Below are 12,195 nucleotides of genomic sequence, written 5' to 3' on the forward strand. Positions count from 1 at the left end.
GGCCCGAATTCGGGGAAATTTTGTAGGAAGGCCCAATCTGCAGCTGAAGCCCAACTTGCAGAAAAGCCTGGCTGAAGCCCAATTCGCATAGGAGGTCTAATACGAATCCAAGAACAAGAAACTGAGAAGAGTCCTTCCAGATCTAAATTCTTGATGTAATCTTAGAAGATAAAGGGATTGAGTTCAATAGATAAAGAGATAAGAATAGGATTAGAATAGAACTTTCTATTCTTGTAAGATAAACTTCAAGAGGAAGTAGGAGACCACCACCTCCCCTTTAAGCTATATAAAGGAGGGGGCAGACCAGCCTTGGGGCACTCAATCTCTGGAGGGGATCACGAATTGCATTGAGATATCTATAAAGAAAAGAGAAAACAAATCAAGAAACTTGGGGGAAGAGGATCAAGAACTGAAGAAACTTCAAGAAGAAGGTGGCGGCATGAAGAGGAGATCTCAGCACCATGGGCGAATTCATAAGTTCTTTCTTTCCCTTTGTTTGCTTTAATTCTTTTATTATGAACTGATTTGTTTTTAGCTAGGACTTTGGAAAGCCTAACCCTATTAATGAATACATTTTTATCTTTATGATTTATCCAAGATTGTGATTTCCATACAGTCTATGAATTATTTTGCTTAATACGATTAAGAGCTTGGCCACCTCTTAATTGAATTGGTTTATGTGAATGAATCGAGAGAAGAATTCACATAATCGACTGAATAGTTTATAGTGTGAATTGAATGGTATATAGAGATATATATACATGATTCATCTGAATTTAACGGTTTTTCCTCGGACTTAATGCACTTCCATCTTGAGAACTCTACTCGAGAGATCGAAAGGTTACCTGATGAGCGTAGTTTTAGTATATCCTGAGAGAGAATATTAAATAAAATTGGAAAGACCTCAGCTTATGGGAATGACAAATAATCTTGGTTAATCGAATCCTTTAATATTCATTACATTGGTTAGGTGGACCAAAAGCCCTAGCGATTTCATCCATTGCATATTTGGTTAGTGATCACTCTTGCTTCTATTTTCTTTTTCTTATTTTCAGTAGTTCTTGCTCAAAACTGAATTTTGATTGTCCAAATAATTTGGGAAAACTGTGGTTCTAATACTTATTTTGTTAAATTCCCGTGGGAACGATATTTTATACTACTTGATAACTAGTGCACTTGCTAGGGTTATATCTTCATAGCTATCACTAGGTCAAATCGGCCTAGGGTTTGGTGTCCAAAACATGCAACAATTCATATGAATATGATCTGAAATTTAACAATCGAAAATTGACAATCAATCACAGCAAATAAATAATAAACTAGGGTTGCAAGTGTGATGGTCCGAATCTGATCCGAACGAACTGCAAACCTGCAAAAAACTATTAATCGCAGTCTAAAAAGAAAAAAATTATTATAGACCAATAGTCAAATAATAATTTTATCGGGTGTGCAAATCTTGGCGCCAATAAAGAATTCGATCTCCATCACACAAACAGCCCAAGAACCAAAGAAATCACAGTAGAACAATTCTAAATTATATCAGAATATAATAAAAAAATTTCATTTCAATTCACCCAAAACTGAGAACCGATTTCTCAAAAAACTGCAAACTTCTCAAATTTGGCCAAACTAGTTCTGCTGATTTGAGTCTTGGTTTAGATCTTATCTTTTCCGATTCAAGATTGAACCTTTGGCTCTAATACTATTGAAGGAAGGTGAAATCCGTCATATGGATGGCCAAACCATGCTAGATGGTTGGGCAAAATTTCAAAAATTTCTTTCAGTTTTGTAGGAATCACATTCCCTAGTTTTAGAAAAACTGCATTTTTCAAGGGGTAATTACAAAGAAACACACCAATCATAACATGGAAATTATGTACTTTTATTCATTTACAATAAATGTACTTATACATCAATCTGATTGAAGCAAGGGGCATACACTATCTAACAATGAAAACATTACCCAATGCCACCTGAATTTCTTGTTATCTATTTTCTCATTTCTTACGTCTCTCTATATAAAAAATAGACATTTGATTTTCTATGTGCTCTTTTCTTTGCATTTTTTAAGTCTTTTGTTTTGAGACTTCCATTTTGGCTTTTGGAGAACTAGATACATTTGAGGTCTTTCTTTTAGGAATGTGGAATAGAAAGGCAATTGATCACATTGAATCTTGGTCTCTACCTAGGAAGTACATTGTCCGCAGTTACCTTGCACAACAACTAAAACTAGTGGGGATAAAATCTACTTTAATTAAGGACATTGCTTTTACACACATTGATTACAACAAATCAATTATCTTTTGGTTTTCCGCATCTTTTCGGATAGGTTCTGGTTCTACACTATTAATTTTATAGTGCCAAAGTTAAACTTTCACTGTGCCCAAAAATTCAATTTCGTAGTGTAGATAGGTTAGAGTTTCCAACTATAGATTAGTACCATTCAGTTCCCACCTATTTTTATAATAAGATGAAACAGAATTTGATGGACTATAATATTCTAATATTTCTAAGTTTGAGCCTTTTGATGGAATCCATTATAACGATGGCAACAAAACCTTTTGTTCCTTCCTTGTCATCGTGTCGATTGAATCTAGACCTATTATTAGAAAACACATATCAGCCTCTAGATTCAATTCCTTTGAATATTGGGATGTTGATAATATTTGTAGGAATGCTATTGTTAACTCTAACAAATGAACTTTATGATCAGTTTGGAAGGAGTACAAGTACAAATATGTACAGTGTAAATACATACATAATACAAGGTTTTATATTCTACAGACTAGCAGAGGGCCCTGTAAAAGCAGGGGCTGGAATTGTAATATTGCTATTTTCTATATTAAAAAAGACAATGGCTTTTTAATAAGAAATTTGCAATTAAAAGTACCCAGGTTTTGAAACTCATATAAATAATCAAAAGAGATCATTATGCACTTATTTTTTAAATATTGTTTCAGCAAAGCATCTGAAATAAAAGAATATGATCATACAATGATAGTTTTGAGTTCTACTTCATAGTTGTCATTTGCTTTACCGAGAACTCCCAATTGACCCGGATAGTAGGACCGTTCGGCCTAAGAACTGTCCAGGCAACCGGTTCTGTTTTACTCCAAACCCAGTCCCTGGCCAAAAATTGTTGAATTAGTCAATGACCTATTGACCCAGGCAGTCGACCTGTTCAATGAATTTTTGCCATTTTTTATTTTTTAATTTTTGTTGTTAGAATGGGTCATCCGTTCAAATCGGATGGTCGATCCGTCGACCTAGAAACCGGTGGTCAAAATGGTTCCGTTTCTGGGTCGTTTTTTCTAGATGTCAATAATTAGACGAAATAACTTTATAGTCATAGTCATGGGAATGGTGGACATTGCAAGGGATTCCAAAACCTTGAAAGATAAATCCAAAGTGGCCTTAAACACAGAAAAAAATTGGCGGTAAATCCACCAAACTGGAAAAGCAAAGGAAAAAAAATCAGAAAATTTAATCCAAAGTTCCGCTTTGAGATGTAGCAGCATACATGCAATCAAAGAAAGAGACAAAGCAAATCGTCTTTTAAGAAAAAAAAAAAACATTGAACAAGAAAACCCAAAGAAAAAACAAAAGGGAAGAAATAAAATTGTGGTAAACCCTAAACCATTTTGGAGGATCTTAAAGAAGACCAATCACACAAGAAAAACAAAAGCAAAAAATGAAAAAAAAATGAGCATACCGCACACGCTCGAATGAAGCCAACAATATAAGAAACCTTTGAATAGTGAAAACTGAAAAACACAAAAACCATGGTTTTCGAACCACTGTTGACTTGGACAAACAGACATTCTGGCTCGGGAACTGTCTAGGCAACCAATTCCATTTTACCCCAATCCTAGTCCCTGGCCAAAAACTGTTGAATCGATCAACGACCTATTGACCCGGGTGGTCAAATTGTCGACCCATTAACCACGTTCAATGGTTTTTGACCATTTTTTTATTTTTTAATTGGGAACTGTCTAGGAAACTGGTTTCATTTTATCCCAATCCTGATCCCTAGCCAAAAACCATTGAATCGGTCAATGACCCATTGACCCGGGTGGTCGAACCGTCGACCCGTTGACCCATTCAATGGTTTTTGGCTGTTTTTTTTTATTTTTGTTGTCAGAATGGGTTATTTGTTCAAACCGGACGGTCGAACTGTTGACTCGAAAACTGGTGGCCATAACGGTTCCATTTTTGGGTCGTATGATTCACATGCTCAAATGACATAACACGTATGATATTGCTTAATGAACCTCAGACACTCAATTTTTTCCCTGTAATTTTTATTGTCAGAATGACCTATCCGTTCGAACTAGATGGTCGAACCGTTGACTCAAAAACTGGTGGTCAAAACGATTTTATAATTTTTATTGTCAGAACAATCCATTTATTCGAACCGAACAGTCGAACTGTCGACCTATATATATACATATATTAAAGGGCTGCCATTTGGCGAAAGGGGAGAACACCCCTATCCCTTTAATAGATATATATAAAATTTGTATTTGTAGTCCATAAAAACTTACCCATGTTTTTTGTGCTTATTATCGTACACGAATCCATTGGAGGATAAACCCACAAAATTTGAAATTATCTTTGTATTTATCCTCTACTTATCAACACTTAATTACTGTATTTATCTCCTGTTATCCTTATCCTTTGTATCACTCAATAAAATCATTGAATTCAAACCAAAACTACGAGTTCTATATGATATCAGAGCCCCACGTGACCAAGGTCTCCAGTATTCAATTTGTCTTAAACCTCCAACACTGCTACCTCTTCACCAAAACCGGTCCCAACTATCACTTGTGGAAATTCCAAGTGGAAAGTGCTCTCATCAGTCGTGACCTCCTTGGCTACGTAGACGGTATCTCACCTTGCCCAGCAAGCAGCTCTCCCTCTCTTCCAACAGCTGAACAAACTGAGTGGATTAAACAAGACCGAGTCCTCCTCAGTTGGCTCTTAGCCACTCTCTCCGACTCAGTACTCTCCTATGTTGTTGGATGCACCACTTTCCATAAAGTCTAAATGACTCTTGAAAGTATTTTTGCCGCATAGTCCACTGCTCATGCAGTCCACATTCGTGATGATCTTGCCACATTACGTAAAGGAGACTCGTCAATGACTGATTATCTGCAAACTCTAAAGAGTTACAATGATCAATTCTTTGCTCTTTGTGAACCATTATCCACTTCGCAGCTGATTCATCATGCTCTGAAAGGTCTACCCTTGGAGTATGATGCTCTCGTGACAGCACTTTCTACGATATCCACTGATGTCGCATTCGAAGAACTTTAAGGTATGCTACTACAACATGAAACACGACTCCACCGTAGCACTCCTGACCCTCTTCGATCAGTGAACACTGTCTCCATTCATCTTGGTCGCCGTAACAATGTCAAAGTGCCGACCAATTCGGGTGATCGTGAGCCTCGCCCACCCTCTGGTAACAATCGTTCCCCAAAAGATAACAAGGGCCCATGTTTAGTCTGTGGTGGAAAATTTCATACTACCAAATACTGCAGAAAACTCAAAGAAGCAATTGGATACTTAAAAAATCATAAATAGGCTTACACAACAGCCTATTTCTGATATTCATGACACATACAAAGGGAATAATAAAATCTCTATAGGTGATGAATCAAGTTTAGATATTCATCACATTGGTTCTTCTCATTTAATATCTGGTGTGATCCGGAGTGCGTCATTAAACACTTTGGAACACCAATTTAAATATTTATAAATTTTTCCGATTCTCAAACAATTATAAATGCAATAAAGGGATGAGAATGAGTCGTATCCATAAGGAAGCGAGGGAAAAATTAATATACACTCAAATCCGGACATGAAAACACAAGAGGAAAGTTTGAGAAAATTATAGAATTCGAAGAGTACTGAAAGTTAAAAGTGCAAAAACATAAATAAATACAGAAATAAATTAACAAAATAAATGTCTATAATCCAATCAGAGGTAGCAGTCTCCAGATCTCTCCTTTGACCCTCAAACTTCTCTAGCTAGGTCTTTCATCTTACTTGGTCGAATTGCAAATCTGCAGAAAATCAAACGAAATGAAAATAAATTGCAGAAAGTAAATAACGAAACTGGAATTGAAAGAACATAAATTAAAACTAAAATAAAGTAAAAGTGGTTGGGATCTGATTCCAGAGGTGGCAGTAGTGGTATTGGAGAACTACAAGTAGGAACCCCTCCTCTTACCTGGGCGTCCTCCTCTTCCTCTACCCTTGAACTTCTCAAGATCAGCCTTCCGTCTTACCTTTGGCAGAATCCAACCCTTTCTCAGGAGCTTTTGGGTCATTTTTATAGAAAAGGGTGGATACAATTGGGATTAGAGAGAAAGAGGGGGGCAGTACTTGGATTTTAGCAAAATTATGGGCACCCTAGGGTTTCTAATGAAGGGTTAGGATGGTTTTGGGGTGATCCTAAGGCTGAGAGTAGAAGGAGAGGGCGTCCAATATTATGTAGGGTTGAGATTTGGGTGCCCAAAAATGGATGGAGGAGATTAAGGTGCCTAGGGTTGAAAGGTAGAGATTAAAAGAGGTGGGTGGCGCCCTAGAGTGGATGGCTGAGATATAAGATAGAGTGTAGGACTGAGATATGGTGGTGAATGGTTGAATGGTGATGATTAGTAGTAGGTGGTGCCCTAGGGTTTAGTAGCTACAAAAAGAGTGCCCTAGATTGACTGGTTGAGATTAAAAGAGTTAGAGGGTGGAGATTAAACACCTAGGGGTGGATAGGGTTTGTTAAGAGTGAAAAGAATGGGTTAAAAGGTGTCATAGGGTTTGCTAAGGCATGAGGAGCATGCTAATGCAGTAGGAGGGGCGCCAAAGTGGGTTTAGTAGATAGGAGGCACCCTCCTGCTCTCAGCGTTTCACAAAAACACCCGCTCTCTCAGCTGGACTTCACACCAACTTCCCAAAAGTTGCATTTCAGCCCTGAAAACTTCACAGTTTTGCACAGAATTTGCATAGAGACCCTTAGAGATCACAACATTGAAACTAACTAAGAAAATGACATAATTTGACTATGCTAAGGCCGAAAATATCCCTGAATTGATGCCCTTAAGGCATCAAAGTGCAGATTTATCACACCCCCCAACTTAACCATTGCTAGTCCCTTAGCAATGCAGCCTTAAAATTACACTGAGCATAGAGATCCTTCCCATCTCAACATCATCCCTAATAGAATTGATCAAGCATCCTGATTCTATAATTCTCAAACTTTGTATAGATCGGTATTGGGCTTATGGGGTAGAACTATCTTACTTTGAATATTATAGAAACTTGGCTTAAAAATCTTGTTAACCCTTCCATTTGCAAACTGTTTTGATAATCTAATATTGATTTTTAAAATCAGACATGTATTCTTCTTATCATTTTTTGACAATGGATTTCTACCCTTGAACTTGATATGCACACTATTTTTATTGTTACCTTCACCATTTGACGCGAATGTCGACACTTGCCTTATGTTAAGAGACCCGGTTACCAAGTGTTAGGTGATTGTCTTTGGCAATCCCTTTTCCATTTGATGTGAATCTCGACATTTAACTTAGGTGAAGAGACTTGGTTACTAAGTCTAGGGTGTCTATTAACTTTTTATTCTCTTTTTTTTTTGCAACACTGTTCAGGGCAGTCCACTGTTTTTAACAATTTGAATAATTTTTGTCTAATTTGTCAATCTTTCTCTTTTTGTCTTGGAAGGGGCAAACTTGGGAGTATTTTCTAATTTCTAAACGGTTTTGACAATATTCAAATAAGACCAATTTTTGACTCATATCACTTGCTACCAATTTCTACAGGGTTCAAATTTCTTTTAATGGAATTTGGGAATCTCTTTTCTATTTGGGAATCTCTTTTCTATTTGGGAATCTCTTTTGACTCATATTCAACCGAACGTATCAGTTTCCTCAACCTTTTCTATTTGGGAATCTCTTTTAATGGAAAAAATTTTAAATTTTCAGTGAAATTTTAATTTTGCATATTTAAAGGCTTAGCATCTCTTTCTTTAAAATTTTTCTCTCTCTCTTTCCTCACCCCCCATCTTAAATGCCATTGTCCCTAATGGCATGACTAGATTGATAAAAAAGGATTTAGGTCAAAGGGAACAATGAATAGGGTTTTCTTGAGGGGTTCAAGATTTGTCACCTAGTCTCGAATCAAGAAAAGAAAAAGAACTCAAATCCTAAAAGCAAAAATGCTAAACACTACGTTCGGTTGCCTCCCAACCAGTGCTAAGTTTAACGTCTTCAGCTAGACACATTCACTCATTTCTTCCATCCACACTCTCAGACTCACTTTCTTCTGTATACAAACAAGGCTCCGACTGGATTAACCAAGGGGTAGACAAGTCCTCTAAAAAGTCATCCACTATATCTACCGTGAATCTATCTCCCCCTAGGTCTGGATACTTGGAAGCACTAAATGCTTTCAACTGGACCTTCTGCTCCTCAATTGAGATGTTCATTTCCCCTAACTTGCAATTGATATTTACATTGGCCATTACTAGAAACGGTCGTCCTATGATTATCAGGTTATGGTTCAATTCTTTGGTCGGGGTCATGTCTAGGACAACAAAGTCTACAAGGAAATAACAGTTCTTGTTAGATAGTGTATGCCCTTAGATCCAATCAGAATGATGTACATTATGACATTTAATGTAAATGAATAAAGTACATATTTGATTCATGTTATTATGGTGTGTTTCTGTGTAATACACTTAAATTGGACACATATGAGACTCGTGTTAGTTTAGAATCTTCACAGCCATTGGATAGATCTGGGGAGATTTATCCTGCCAAGGCTGACACTGATGTGCCGCCAAGTAGGTTGGAGTGGCTTGTCTCAACTGCTAGGGTGAGACCTAAGGTACATGCAGTGTGGGTTTCTTGAAACCCTGAACCGGATCAGAATTCCAATATTGCCCTGGACCTTGGAGACAGATGGGCAAAACTAGAATGTTACACCTGACCCCTAGACTCGATTATGATACTACACTAGGTGTCAGATTGGGCTGTCTATGATATGCCAATCAGTGAGATCCTTAGAGGGGGTCAAAACCTGGATATATTGGGACAGTCCGAGAATTCATCTGAGTGGGTGATCATAGTGACAAGATCGGCCCCTTTGTCGGACAAAGTGAATGATCAGGGATGCACTCTCTCCAATGGAAACCAAAACTGCCAACAGTCAATTTCAACTGTTGAAATTTGTTTTGCAAAATATATTTATATAGAGATATACACACACACACACACACACACACACACACACACACACACACACATATATATATATATATATATATATATATGGTTTCAAATTGTTTGCAAAAAGTTTTAATTCTTGGGATCCATGTGAGTAGAGAGTGCAACAATATACCTTATAGCCGAGAGAGATGTCCTCTCTTGTCAGGTAGTGTTTGATCATTATGGGCTGAGAGGTCAAGTGTAAGACCATTGAGGGTAATACCTGATGGGCTAATCTTGCATCTACCCACAGTCCTTGGGTTTTTATAAGGTGGCTTGACCCAAGGGCCATTTAGTGTAAATGTTGGGGCCATTAAGAGCCCATGGTGATGGATTCAGGGGTTCATTGTCACCTACAATGAATTCGGCCAAGCCTTGTAACAAAGGTTGGGCTGAACCCATATGTGGTTGATGTGTAGATCAATGTTTGGGTCTCACACCATACAAGGATATCCAACTGGGCAGCAGTTTGGAGGATAAGTGAGCACATAGACTAGGCCTAAAGACCAATTCGAACTGGCTTAATTAGATTAATTAAAGAGGGGCGGTTATGGGATTTAGATCAGCAGATAGAATAAGGGATTGTCCCTATCCACTCAGAGAGTCCAGATCCAAATAAAGATTTGGACCAAGAAACTCTTAATTAGATTAGGAGGGCTGATCTTTATCTGCAGATAAGATAAGGGGTTATCCTTATCTCTTAAAGAGAGTCCAGATCCAAATACAAGATTTGGATTAGGAAACTCCTAATGAGATTAGGAGAACCTCTCTTTAAGGCTATAAATAGAGGAGGAGGGCGAACCCCAATTCAAAAAAAATTAGATTATTGATATAAGAGAGAAGACAACTTACAGTTAGATTGATGTCATCTTCTGCTCTTGCCTTCTCCTGCTATTGCCGCTATTGCTAGTTTGATCTCCACTTGTAGGAGCGATCAAGAATCAGGTTCTTGCTGAAGAGTCATTCTATTGATTCTACTCCACCCTACGCTATGTCATCTTCAGTAGGAGAAGTCTTTGGTAATATCCTTGGGCATAAACACCTTCGTTGGGAGTTACTGTTACTCCGTATCAGGTATATCTCTCTCCTACATTTTGGTTTCAGATCTGCTCCGGTTTAGGTTTAAGATTGATCCTTGCATTTTCTAAAATAGGGAATGTGATTCCCACATGGGAGAGAGAGAAATTTTTGAAATTTCACCCAACCTACCTACAGGGTTTGGCCATCCATATGATGGATCTCTCATCCCTTCAGTTCTCTATCCTGACAATGACATCCTTGATAACACCTCGAGAAGTCTTGACTGACTGATCAACGAGTTGTAGAATTACTGGTGTAGGTTTCAACTCGTCGATCCTAAACCTTTCGTATATGATGGATGGGTGTAGGTTTACACTAGTTCCAAGATCCAATAGGGCCTGACCAAAGGTGATTCCAGAAATGATACAACTGATGAGAGGAGCACCCGGGTCTTTCATCTTTTGGGGAAGTTGGATCAGGAGGACTGTACTCACATTTGCCGAGAGCATCACTTTTTGTGGGGCCAATCATGGCTCCCTCTTTTGGGTGTATAGCTCTTTCAAAAACATGGCATAAACCGGGACATGTTGGATTGCCTCGAGGAGAAGGATGTTAATGTGTACTTGTTTGAAGAGTTCCCTAATCTCCTCGTTGCGAATCTCTTTCTTTTTCCGTAACGGCCTAACTGTGAGTGTGGTTGGAAAGGGGACTACAGGTTGGTTCACTTTAGGTTCTTCTTCTAGGTTTTTCCTTTCTTCTTTTTCCCCCCAACTTAGGGTCTTCCGGCTCATTTTCTTCTTCTTCACACTTTTTCTTCTCATACGGGTCTTCCAAAATTTTCCCACTCCTTAAAGTTGTAACAACTTTAGCATTTTCGAATTGGGGATTCTTAGGAGGTGGTTGAATTTGTTGAAGAAAATCCGGTGGCTGATTCCTAGGGTTTATAACCGATTGACTCGGTAGTTGCCCCACTTCTCTCCTTGCATTAGCTTCGGCAAGCTGTCTGGCTTTCTAGCCTAGCAATGGACTGTTGCTGATTTAGGATTAACTGCTGAAACTGCATGGATTGATCATCTACTAAATGAGATTGCGGAGGTTGTGGGTAACCCTAATATGGTTGGGCCGGTTCATTCCTAGGGTACACTTGCTGGAACTGACTTTGTACTGATGGCCTCTGAAATTGTTGGGCCATTGAGTTGGACGGATGCTAATATTGTTGGGACTGTAGATTGGGTTGATGTGCCCTTTAAGAAAAATTAGGGTGATTTCTCTACCCAGGGTTGTAAGTATTGGAATATGGATCATTGTTGGGCCTTGAAAAACTCTAGGCTGCCTAAACTTGTTGTTGGATAAAGGGTGGAAACTGGGCTGCTGTAGGACAATCATCAACCTGGTGGGCTGGGCTAGCACAAATGGAACACACTTCGGGATAGGATGTAGATGGGCCCGATTACTGGTTAAAGGTGAAAAACTATTCAAGCTTCTGGGTTAGAAGATCAACCCTATCCAACTTTCTAGAAATGGCATTCAAGTCCATTTTCTCCTCGGGCTCTAGATTATTCCTGACCTCATAGAGCCCTACCCTCTTTAAGGGTCCCACCAACCTTTCATAGGAATACAAGGATGCATTATTAATGGAATCCTCACTCAAGGTTTCGAAAAGAGCATAAGCTTCATCCTCGCTCTTGCTCATAAATGCCCCCCCACAAGATGCATCTACCATTTGCCTGTATTGATCTGTCAGACCTTCATAGAAGGCATGGACAATTTTCCACTAGGACAGGACATGTTGTGGGCATTTTCTCATTAACTCCTCCATCCTCTCCCAAGCCTCATGAATTTGTTCACCCAGCGTTTGGGTGAATCCAGTGATGTCTCTTCTCATGGT

The 12,195-nt window shown here is 38.6% G+C and overlaps 1 non-coding gene across 1 annotated transcript; it reads left to right on the top strand.

Annotated features, from left to right (window-relative positions):
- Positions 1-12,088: 12,088 nt before the first annotated feature.
- On the top strand, positions 12,089-12,195 carry LOC148803551 (small nucleolar RNA R71). Its single transcript, XR_016081586.1, has one exon. It is a non-coding gene; the product is annotated as a small nucleolar RNA R71 (small nucleolar RNA).

Source organism: Nelumbo nucifera, chromosome 1, assembly GCF_055504915.1.
Source record: "Nelumbo nucifera cultivar China Antique chromosome 1, China Antique-T2T, whole genome shotgun sequence".
Classification (NCBI taxonomy): domain Eukaryota; kingdom Viridiplantae; phylum Streptophyta; class Magnoliopsida; order Proteales; family Nelumbonaceae; genus Nelumbo; species Nelumbo nucifera.